The 12,354-nt window shown below is 45.3% G+C and overlaps 1 long non-coding RNA gene across 1 annotated transcript in view; it reads right to left on the reverse strand.

Annotated features, from left to right (window-relative positions):
• Positions 1–416: 416 nt before the first annotated feature.
• The window catches only part of LOC143924512 (uncharacterized), a 152,690-nt gene continuing 140,752 nt past the window's right edge, over positions 417–12,354 (reverse strand). The window contains exons 3-4 of the long non-coding RNA XR_013261875.1: positions 1,575–1,705; positions 417–1,493 (exon numbers count right to left, since the gene is read on the reverse strand). This is a non-coding gene — a long non-coding RNA (uncharacterized LOC143924512). The remainder of the gene's footprint in view (positions 1,494–1,574; positions 1,706–12,354) is intronic.

Here is a 12,354-nt window from a genome sequence, read left to right on the forward strand (position 1 = left end):
AAAAAGGCCGTTCATGCTCGAAAACCCTCTAATGTAACTGAATTAGGACAATTCTGCAAAGATGAGTGGGCCAAAATTCCTCCAGGACACTGTAAAAGCCTCATTGCACATTATCGCAAACGCTTGGTTGCAGTTGTTGCTGCTAAGGGTGGCCCAACCAGTTATTAGGTTTAGGGGGTAATCACTTTTTCACACAGGGCCATGATGGTTTGGATTTTTTTTCACCTTTAATAATAAACACCTTCATTTACAAATTGCATTTTGTGTTTACTTGTGTTGTCCTTGACTATTGTTTAAATTGGTTTGATGTTCCGAAACACTTACGTGTGACAAACATGCAAAGGAACAGGAAATGAGGAAGGGGGCAAACACTTTTTCACACCACTGTATGGTATAGCTGTTGTAAGATAAGAGCATTCTGAAATAAGATAATGGCAATATACCAGAAGGTGACAAGAATAGAGTTAAAACTAGATATAAAGATTGTGTTATTCTTTCTTGCACCAAAAATATAAAAAAAATAAGGGAGATAGAGCTACTGCATTATATGACTACAGCAGCAAAGGTAGTAATAGCACGTAAATGGAAAAAACAAATGGTCCAACAGTAATGGATTGGGTGTGTGAGATTAGCGAAATATATGATATGGAAAAACAAATAAGAGAAGGATATATAAAAAAATCAGATATCAAAGTTATGGAAAAAATGGGAGGAGTTCTGTACCTCAGGGAAACTGAAGGAATATATGCAAGAGAAGGGGAGGAGAAGGGGGAGGGAGGGGTCTGTTTAATTCTTTTTTTTTTTGGGGGGGGATTGAATGAGGAATGGTGGATAAATGTTAATATGATGCAAGACTTATGAATGGATAAATGTTAATGTAATGTATGTTTTAAAATATAAATAAAAATACATTTAAAACAAACTTCAAATTTGTTAAAGGGAAAGCAATATCAGACATTAGTATGTACAAACTGTTGATCTTGCTTTCATCAGATGGAGTGATGTCACCCCTGTAAGAGCCAAATTTTGAAGATGCAAACAAATTGAGAGTCAAAATGGGGATTTCCCTCCTGATCCCATGCCTAATGTCAACATGTGCTGGGTCCCATCAATGGATATGTTTTGGGGATGCAACCCCTTCCTCTCAGCTACTTTAGTTGGGAGGAAGGGGTTGCACCCACAAAACGCGTACATTGATCTCCAGTGATGACAGATAGCACATGTTGACACACTGTGTGCATTTTCAAAATTCGGCTTTTAAAATACTTTAAAACTTTTTTAAAAGCAAAAATACACAATAAAAAAGGGTAACATTTTGTGTGTTTTAGATTCTCCCTAAGACATCAATGATGTTCTTCATTTTTTTTGTTGAACATCATTGATTTGCTTAGGATTTTCTAGATCGCGGTTGCACCCCATAATCTCCCCGATGAGGATCTGGGCACTTTCAATTGTGAAAGGGCATTCTTCTTTTTTCACAACATCCACATCACCTAAAAAAAAAAAAACACACCATGTATTATAAATATGCAGGCATCCATCTATTACCTGAAGCTGTGGTCTCAGACATTCACCTGTTGTGGTGACAATTTCGCCCACTTCCAAAACATCTCCCTCCTCCTCCTCTGCTTGTGTTTTGGCGACTTCCCCTTCTTTCAGATGTGTGGGGTCCTGGTGTCCTCAGACATCCCGAGTCTTTTCTCCCCTATGTGAATAAAAATTAGGTATACTTAGCACACAGATTTTTGAGGGCAGAATAGGAATATGAAACATTGCTTGGAAGGCTGGGGACATATATGTCATCTGCTGCTGATCCTGATCTCTTGCAGTCTGGGACCGGATTGCACTCACTATTATAAGGACTTCTCGGGCCACCAATTTTGGCAAATAATTGGTGTGCCCTGGGGTACAAAGGCTTCGCCAATTTCAGCAGTTTCTCCAGCGTTGCCTTCCTCTTTATTTTGTTATGACCTTTAATAAATGGATATTTATTGTTCACAAATACTTGCCTATGTGCTTTAGTTCAAAAAAGACAGTTTGTGTGTGAGTAGGGAAGGAACATTTCAAAAATACAAAGTGAAATTAACAAGCAACACCAACCTCCTTGTGGTTAAAAAATATCAGAGAATAATGGTGTTGCGGTAGCTTGACACACACAACTACAAAAAAATTAGGGAGATCACCAAAAAGAAAAACAACCAAAAAAAAATCACTTTAAAAACCAAAAAAAAAAAAGTCTCCTGGAGATCTGACGAAAATAAAAAAATTATATTCATGAAATCATGAGAAATAATAAAGAAATCAGTTTGTGAGAACTCGGTGTGAATATGAGCAGCAAAACTACTTCATTCTTCTAGCATTATAAAGAAGAAGAGAATGTGCTGCATTAAAAGATTTTCAAAAATTTTCAGCGTGACGAATGTGCTACCTCCATTGCGGATTGGAAGTTTTACCAGACTAATCGCTTCCTTCTCGTAATTTATTCTGAGCATGCGTGGCACTTTGTATGTCGGAACTGTGTACACACGATCGGAATTTGCGCGTACGGATTTTGCTGTTGGAAAATTTGAGAACCAGATCTCAAATTTGATGCGACGGAAATTCCAATGGAAACTGTCTGATGGAGCCTACACATGGCCGGAATTTCCGAAAAAAGGCTCCCATCGAACATTTTCCATCGGGAACTCCAACCATGTGTACAAGGCACTAGGATCTCCTATTTCATTCAGCCCACAAGCTGAATGGAAAAAATGAACATTAAAATATACAGTATCTCACAAAAGTTTACAAATGTTTCTATGGCAATGACTCAAACACAGAGATGCTCCCCTAAGAAGTCTTTGTTACTCTAGGATCCTCCTATGATCTTTTAACTATAAAGAAACTACAGGAAAAACATACACTAATGAGACCTGGAGGGAAGTCTCTCTGATGCACACAGAGAGGGATTCGGTTAGAGAGTCTGTTAGAAAGAGCACCCAGGAGATGGTCAGAGACTGCAGACATGGTACAGGAGATGGTCAGAGACTGCAGAAATAATACAGGAGATGGTTAGGGACCACAGACATGATACAAGAGGTGGTCAGAGACTGCAGACATGATACAAGAGATAGCCAGAGACTAGAAAACATGATACAAGAGATGGTCAGACACTGTAGAAGTCTCTCTGATGCACACAGAGAGGGATTCTGTTAGAGAGTCTGTTAGAAAGAGCCCTCAGACATAGTACAGGAGATGGTCAGAGACTGCAGACATGATACAGGAGATGGTCAGAGACTGCAGACATGATACAGGAGATGGACAGAGACTGCAGACATGATACAGGAGATGGACAGAGACTGTAGACATACCACAGAAGATGGTCAGAAACACCAGATATAGTACAGGAGATGGTCAGAGAATGCAGACATATTACAGGAGATGGTCAGAAACGGCAGACATACTACAGGAGACGGTCAGAGACTGCAGACATAATACAGAATATGGTCAGAGACTGCAGACATAATACAGAATATAGTCAGAATATAGTCAGAGACTGCAGACATACTACAGGAGATGGTCAGAGACTGCAGACATAATACAGAAGATGGTCAGAGACTGCAGACATAATACAGAATATGGTCAGAGACTGCAGACATACTACATGAGATGGTCAGAGACTGCAGACATGTTACAAGAGACACTGCAGACATGTTACAAGAGATGGTCAGAGACTGCAGACATGTTACAAAAAATGGTCAGAGAATGCTGACATATTACAGGAGGTGTTCAGAGACTGCAGACATACTACAGGAGATGGTCAGACTGCAAACATGATACAAGAGATGGTCAGAGACGGCAGACATGTTAGAAGAGATGGTGAGAGTCATCATAATTGACCATAAAGTCTGTAAGAGAGGGCAAGCCAATATACCCCAGATTGAAATCATGTTTATACTCCATGTTGGCGGGGAAATAAGAAACAGAGGTAAAAACCAATAAAGAAAACATTAAAAATAAACACAGTCAACACTGCAATTCAATATGACAAATGTGTAGGTGATAGATAATATAATAGGGCTGCATGCTTCCATCCCTGAATTAATGTTGAAAAATATAGTATACATTTGGGACTTTATATGAGGTAAAGACCATTTAGGTCATATAGCTCCATCCCTGTCTATTGAGACTGTCATAAGGGGAAGGGGGCAAGGGAAAGGTTGGGACTTTGTATGAATCATGTAGTCTCTAGGGGCAACCAACTATCAATAATAGAATTTTTAAAGAAAATATGCATTGAGACCATGTTCCATAAAATCACATAAATAAGTGGTAGTGGTACTGTAACCTCTGGAAAGAGTCTAGGAATGCCAAGGCATATATATTATGGTACATCATCCCAGGGAGGACCTACTATCAATCATAGTGATGTAATTCAAATTATTGGAATACAGTACACATGATTGGTACAATAAAAAACAATTTTTAATAGTGGTAGCATAGCCCCTAAATTCATCCATGTACACGTACACATCAATCATTTACATGTCAAACTGTATTTACAATAATGGAAAATCCATGAACCCGCTGATCCGCCATATATTTCTAAGAAGAGGGCTCTAGGTATGGTATCTCCATCTTACATCAAGATTAAATATAAAAAAAATTGTATATATATATATATATATATATATATATATATATATATATATATATAGTATATAAATCCAGACACAGCTTCGAATAACTCATATAAATGCAAACACAGCTTCAATTAGCTCGACGCGTTTCGTGGTTTGATGGCACCACTCATCAGGAGCAAGCATGTGATGACATTTGGAATGAGATACATATTTTACAAATATTGACATGTAGTAAAAAAGATGATAAACAACTTTTAGGGGAGAGGCTAGTCCCATGATAATACTTACAAACTGGTCTGCTGTGTGTACAAGGCATGGCTTTAAACGCTGGACAATCTCAAACCCACCGGCATTGTCCGGCACGGGAACTGAGGGGGCGTGTATAGAAAAGGAGACCCGAACACAAAACCCTGCCAAGGAGGGACATACTCCCTGGGGTAACAATGCTGTGTAAAAAAATGGGAATAAGTGAAACCGGTGCCTAATTATCAAGTAAGAAAAATTATATAGCTCGTGGGAATAATGAGAATAATAATATAAAGATACCCCAATAAACTATGTCTCACGGTAGTGACAAAAAATAAAAATTAGATATTGGATATGCAAGTATGATATGGCTTAGTGGCCAAGCATATAGAGTGAAAACATAAGAGGGGATAATAATATAGCATAAAGGAATATACAAGGGAGTGAATTAAGTGATAGAGCCCTAATGATAATACCTTAAATAGGGAATGAACAGCTTCAATTCCATAGAACACAATGTGTGTACAGGGCTGTGACCAGAGCGAAAGGCAGACAAAGACAGGGCTATATATGCAGGTACAACCATACCATGCCCCCAACGTCACGCAGCGTGCAGAAAGAGGAGAGGTGTGCCATCACCCAGGCAACAAACAACGCTCTGTGTTTGGCGTTTAATCTCCTCACAGCACGCAGATGGATTCAGACAGCCCATGCACTAGTGCTCGAACTAGAACACATACACACGAGCGGGTCTGCGTGGCGTCGACGTACAGTGCACGGCACCCACCCGCCCCAGCCTAGACAAAGGGACAAACCCCCCCCCACCATTAGTAGAGCCCCCCAGGACAAACCACCCCCTACATTAGTACAGACCCCAGGACAAACCACCCCACTACATTAGTTTAGACCCCCCCAGGACAAACCACCCCCTCCATTAGTTTAGACCTCCCAGGACAAACCACCCCCTACTTTAGTATAGACCCCCAGGACAAACTACCCCCCTCCATTAGTTTAGACCCCAGGACAAACCACCCCCCCTAAATTAGTTTGGACCCCCCAGGACAAACCACCCCCACCTCTATTAGGCTAATTAAAAACACCCGGGTGGCAGCTGGTGATGAGCACAAAGACAAGTGTGTCTTGCCTACAGTCAAGCATGGTGGAGCTGCACGAGTGCTTCCACCACTGGGGAGCGACAGTTCATTGGGGGAACCATGAATGCCAACATGTACTGTGACTTACTGAAGCAGAGCATGATCCCCTTCCTTTGGAGACTGGGCCACAGGGTAGTATTTCAACATGATAACAACCCCAAACACACCCCCAAGATGACCACTGCCTTCAGAACTTTCGAACGGACCCCAAATTCGTACGAACGTTAGAACCCCATTGAAGTCTATGGGACTCGAACGTTCGATATTAAAAGTGCTAATTTTAACGGCTAATATGCAAGATACTGTCCTAAAAAGGGTTTGGGGACCTGGCTCCTGCCCCAGGGGACATGGGTCAATGCCTAAAATGTTTTTAAAAATGGCCGTTTTGGCGGGAGCACTGATTTTAATGACGATTAAAGTGAAAAAAAAGTGAAATATTCCTTTAAATATGGTGCCTGGGGGGTGTCTGTAGTATGCCTGTGAAGTGCCACGTGTTTCCCGTGTTTAGAACAGCCCCTGCAAAAAATTACATTAAACGGAAATAACACCATTTAAAACTGCTTGCGGTTTTAATGTTATATCTGGTTCCTGCAATATGGTTGAAAATCATTGAGAAAAATGGAATGGGTAGCCCTCCCTGCCCATTACCAGCCTATTTGGGCCTTGTACGCATATTAAGGGGAACCCTGTACCCATATTAAAAAAAGGAAATGTGTGTGGCCCCCAGGCCCTATATACTCAGAACAGCAGTATACAGGCGGTGCAAACAAGACAGGGACTGTGTAGGTTTGTTGTGTTAAGTTGAATCTGTTTGTAATTTTCAACTGGTATATTTTTAAAGTGTAGCTCCAGTCAAAAAAACTATTTTTAAGCTTTTTGGAAAACATAGGGAAGGGTTATCACCCCTGTATAATTTGTTTTGTCGTCCATCTTTTTTCATCTCACTTGCTGTTGTCTCCTTCCGTTTGCAAGTAGGAGATGTTTGTAAGTTGGATGTTTGAAAGTAGGGGCCTTCCCTATATGCTCTGCAGAAATGGCGGAACAAGGTGTTGGTTTTGCCACAACATTGTAGGCCCTCAAAGTGACTCTTGGTGGGCGCTGGAGCGCCCTGCTGTGAACGATTATATCAAGAATTGTAATTACATGCCATTGTTGAACAGTGGTAGAAAAATTGACCTTTGGTGGTTGTGCTTCTGGTGCCACAACACTAAGTCCTCACCGTTACTCTGGGTGGGCACAGGAACGGGCCCTCCTGTGAAATATTATATCAAGAATTGTAATTACTAGTCCCTGTTAAACAGGGGCAGAAAAATTGGGCCTTAGGCATTGGTGCTGGTGCCACCACACTGCAACCTCTCCCATATACTCTAGTTTTATTGCAGGAATTAGAGCTGCTGCAAAGCATTGCATCAAAAATTGTAATTAAACGCCCCTGTTAAACAGGGGCAGAAAAATTGGGCTGATAGCATCACCCAGAGCCAGAAATGTTCTTCCAACATATCAGCGGAGGAGGAAGAGGATAGACAATCAACATAACAGGACAGTCACTCAGCATAGGCAGTCTTGAAGGAATGTGATATTTCAAAAAAAATTATTCGGTTACATCAGCTTCAGGTGCTTGTTAGCTGTGGGTGATCCAAGACTGATTCATCTTGATGAAGGTCAGTCGATCAACTGATTCGGTGGACAGGCGCACCCTGTGATCGGTAACAAAGCCACCAGCAGCACTGAAGGTGCATTCCGAAAGAACGCTGGATGCAGGACAGGCCAGTAGCTCAATTGCATACTGTGCAAGCTCTGGCCAGTGATCCATCCTCAAGACCCAGTAAGCCAGAGGATTTTCGGTGGGAAAGGTGTCCAAGTCTGACCTTGCCCCTAGGTATTCCTGCACCATGTAAATCAGACGCTGGCGATGGTTGCTGGAACCGATCATACCTTGGGGCTGCGGACTAAAAAATTGTCTGAAAGCATCAGTCAGACGGCCACCTTCTCCACCGCTCCTTCTGACCGATGCCTCAGCAACACGTTGTCCAGGACCAGGAGTTTGTAACCTCCCAGTCTCTGGGAACGCGTTGCACAGACCTTTCTGCAAGGCCTCCCGGAGATGTCTCATCCTCTGCTCCCTCTGCGATGGCAAGATAAGGTCGGCGACCTTACCCTTGTACCGTGGATCAAGGAGAGTGGCCAGCCAGTAATGGTCCCTCTCCTTGATCCGAAGAATACGAGGATCCTTCCGCAGGCTTTGCAGGATCAGGGAGGCCATGCAGCGTAGGTTAGCTGAGGCATTCGGTCCGGAGTCCTCTGGGTCACTAAGGGCAACATGATCCGCAGCTACCTCCTCCCAGCCACGTACAAGTCCACGTGTTTCTTGGGACTGTAAATCATCCCTACAAGACTGCTGCTACTGATGCTGAGTGCCAGCCTCCACCTCCATGCTGACACAATCATCCTCCTCCTCTTCCTCCTCCTCATCCTCTTCCTGTGTGATGGGTGGCACAGCAGAAACACTGTCTGGATAAAGGGGGAATTGAGAGGCAAGGAAGTCCTCCTCTTCCTGCCTCTGTTCTGCCTCAAGTGCCCTGTCCATTATTCCACGCAGCGTATGCTCCAAGAGGTGGACAAGAGGTACAGTGTCACTGATGCATGCACTGTCACTGCTCACCATCCTTGTGGCCTCCTCAAACGGTGACAGGACAGTGCATGCATCCCTGATCATGCCCCACTGGCGTGGTGAGAAAAAAACGAGCTCCCCTGACCCTGTCCTGGTGCCGTAGTCGCACAGGTACTCATTGATGGCCCTCTGCTGCGTGTGCAGCCACTGCAGCATGGCCAACGTTGAGTTCCACCTGGTGGGCATGTCACATATAAGGCGGGTCTTGGGCAGGTTCAACTCCTTTTGGAGCTCAGCCAGCCGAGCACAGGCATTAAATGATCGGCGGAAATGCACACAGACTTTCTTGGCCTGCTTCAGGACATCCTGTAAGCCGGGGTACCTGCCCAAGAACTGCTGCACCACCAGGTTAAGGACGTGAGCTACACAGGGCACATGGGTCAGTTGTCCCTGTCAGAGGGCGGAGAGGAGGTTGGTGCCATTGTTACAAACCACCATTCCTGGCTTAAGCTGGTGTGGCGTCAACCACCTCTCGGCCTGCCCCTGCAGAGCTGACAAAACATCCGCCCCAGTGTGGCTCCTGTCCCCCAAACAAACCAGCGCAAGCACGGCATGGCATCATTTTGCCTGCGTACTTGCGTAGCCCCTGGAACGCCTACGGAGCACCGCTGTTTCTGAGGACAGAGCACTGGAAGAGGCCATGGAGGAAGAAGAAGAGGAGGGGGTGGAGGAGAGAGGTGTGTCACAACCAATAGTAGCATTTTGGAGGCGTGGTGGCGGACCAACCTCCAACACTACTGCACCTTGTCCTGCATCCTTCCCAGCTCCCAGAAGAGTGACCCAATGGGCCGTGAAAGACAGGTAACGTCCCTGTCCATGCCTGTTGGACCATGAGTCAGTGGTAATATGCACCTTACCACTGACCGCCCTGTCCAGCGAGGCAAGGACATTGCCTTCCACATGCCGGTAGAGAGCCGGAATCGGCTTCCATGAGAAAGTGGCATTTGGGGACCTGCCACTGAGGAACCGCACATTGTAAAAACTCACGGAAGGGGGCCGAGTCTACCAACTGAAAAGGCAGCAGTTGAAGTGCTAGCATTCAACCGCTGGGCATGTGGATGGCTGGGAGTGAACTTCTTTCGCCGCTCCAGCAGCTGGGGCAGGGATATTTGCCTGCTATAATCGGACGTGGGTGTATTGCTAGCAGAGTGCACGGAAGCACTTGGCTGTGACACACCTAATTCTACACCTTCATTCCTCTCAGAGCAGGTTTCAGAGAGGACTGAAGGTCTAGTGGGGTTGGAGATGCCAGCTGTTGAGGAGCAAGGAGAGGTCCGCTTTGTTCTTTGGTGTGGGTCTTTGAGGTACGCTTGCCAACGAGCTGCATGGCAGGTCAACATATATCTGGTCAAGCATGTGGTGCCCAAGCAGCTGATGTTTTGGCCACGCAGGATACGCTTGAGACATATGTTGCGATCTGATGCACTCGTCTCAAAAAAGGCCCACACCAAAGAACTTTTAGAATAACGTGCAGAGGCAGCGCCCTGCACAGGCGGAGCTCTGCGGTGTGATTCAGTCGGTGTGCCGCCCCTAAGCTGGCCCCCAGAGGGCATCCTGCCTCGTTGGACATGTGCCTCCTCCTCCTCCTACCAGGCACCCACGTGGAGTCAGTGCCCTCATCATCCCCTCCCTCTTCATCGCTGTAGCAAACCTGGCAGTATGCTGCAGCTTGTGGAACATGACTGCCAGATTGCTGTCCTTCTTGAGCATTCCCTCTCTCTGTGCTCACGCTACTGCCTTCCTCTAGCTGAATGTCATCATCAGAGCCTACAAAACACTGGGCATCCTCCTGGAGCATGTACCCAACACTGTGCTCAAAGAGTTCAGGAAACTCCTCAGGAGGACGTGGTGGGTCTAGGGAAGGAGTCACTGATGATGACATTGAGAGGAGGGAAGACAATGTGTTGGCAGCTGCTTTGCTAGTACCCTGAGACTGGGTGAGAGAGGATGAGGAGGATGAAGAGGGCTTGGTCATCCACTCTACCAAGTCGTTGGCATGTTGCGGTTCAACATGTCCAGCTGCCGAAAAGAAGGACAAGCGTGTCCCATGGCCACGTGCTAATGACAATGCACCGCGTCCACGACCAGCACTGTTGTCTCTAGACACAGAGCCTGCTTGCCCTCTTTTATCGGCTCGCGCCTGTCTGCCTCTCCTTGCTGGCCTTCCAGACATGGTAATGGCCTGAAGAGAGTTGGGTAAAACAGCAGTTGGGTAGTGTATATCGTGCTGGAGGCACACACAACACCCACTAACTCCTGCAGATGCCTTTATTATAGAACACCAGAGATAAAGGGGTATACTGTAATGGAGTCACACAACACCCACTAAGCCCTGCAGATGGCTCTATTAGAGAACAGCAATAAATGCTAGATACAGGTGTAAATTGTGCTGGAGTCACACAACACCCACTAACTCCTGCAGATGCCTTTATTATAGAACACCAGAGATAAAGGGGTATACTGTAATTGAGTCACACAACACCCACTAAGCCCTGCAGATGGCTCTATTAGAGAATAGCAATAAAGGGTAGATACAGGTGTATATTGTGCTGGAGGCACAAAAAACCCACTAACTCCTGCAGATGCCTTTATTATAGAACACCAGAGATAAAGGGGTATATACAGATGTATACTGTGCTGTGCTGGAGGCACACACAACTTCCAATAACTCCTGCAGATGGCAAGTGGGCTCAAATAGAGAAGAGCTATGTAGGTGGATATAGCGGTGTGTACTGGGTACAGAGCACGCAGAGAGCATGCACAAGCTCCTAACACTACTGACTGCAAGCTCTATTATAAAAGATAGATCACTAGCTATATAGGTGAGGTGAATATAGCGGTGTATACTGCGGTCAGGGCACACAGACAACAACCACTACAGAAGAACAAGATCGAAAATCGGCCGATAACGATCAGTGTGTACTGTGTTGAAGGTACATAGAACACCCACTAACTGCTTCAGACGCCAACACACTACACTAGGCCGCCACGCTGGCGGCCTTATATAGTGTTGGGCGTGTACTACACAGCCTGAGCTATGATTGGCCACAGGCATCCTGCCTGTGGCCAATAATGGCTCTCCTCGCTGCTGGCGCTGTGATTGGCCAAGCATGCGGGGTCACAGTGCATGCTTGGCCAATCATGAGCCAGCAATGCACTGCGATGACGCAGTGCATTGTGGGCCGTGAGCGCCACACGAATTTGGCGCGAACGGTCCATAACGTTCGGAATTCGCTGAACGTGCGAACAGCCGATGTTCGAGTCGAACGTATGTTCGACTCGAACACGAAGCTCATCCCTATGGCCAAGCATGTCTCCAGACCTAAACCCTATTGAGCATCTGTAGGGCATCCTCAAATGGAAGGTGGGGGAGTGCAAGGTCTCTAACATGCACAAGCTCTGTGATGTTGTCATGGAGGAGTGAAAGAGGACTCCAGTGGTAGCCTATGAAGCTCTGGTGAACTCCATGCCCAATAGAGTTAAGGCAGTGCTGGAAAATAATGGTGGCCACACAAAATATTGACACTCTGGACCCAATTTGGACATTTTCACTTAGGGGTGTACTCCCTTTTGTTGCTAGCAGTTTAGACATTAATGGCTGTGTGTTCATTTATTTTGAGTGGACAGCAAATTTACACTGTTATACAAGCTGTACATTCAC

The sequence above is a fragment of the Lithobates pipiens genome, unplaced genomic scaffold (assembly GCF_037356315.1).
Source record: "Lithobates pipiens isolate NorthernLeopardFrog02 unplaced genomic scaffold, aLitPip1_a1.2 Scaffold_22, whole genome shotgun sequence".
NCBI classification, from domain to species: domain Eukaryota; kingdom Metazoa; phylum Chordata; class Amphibia; order Anura; family Ranidae; genus Lithobates; species Lithobates pipiens.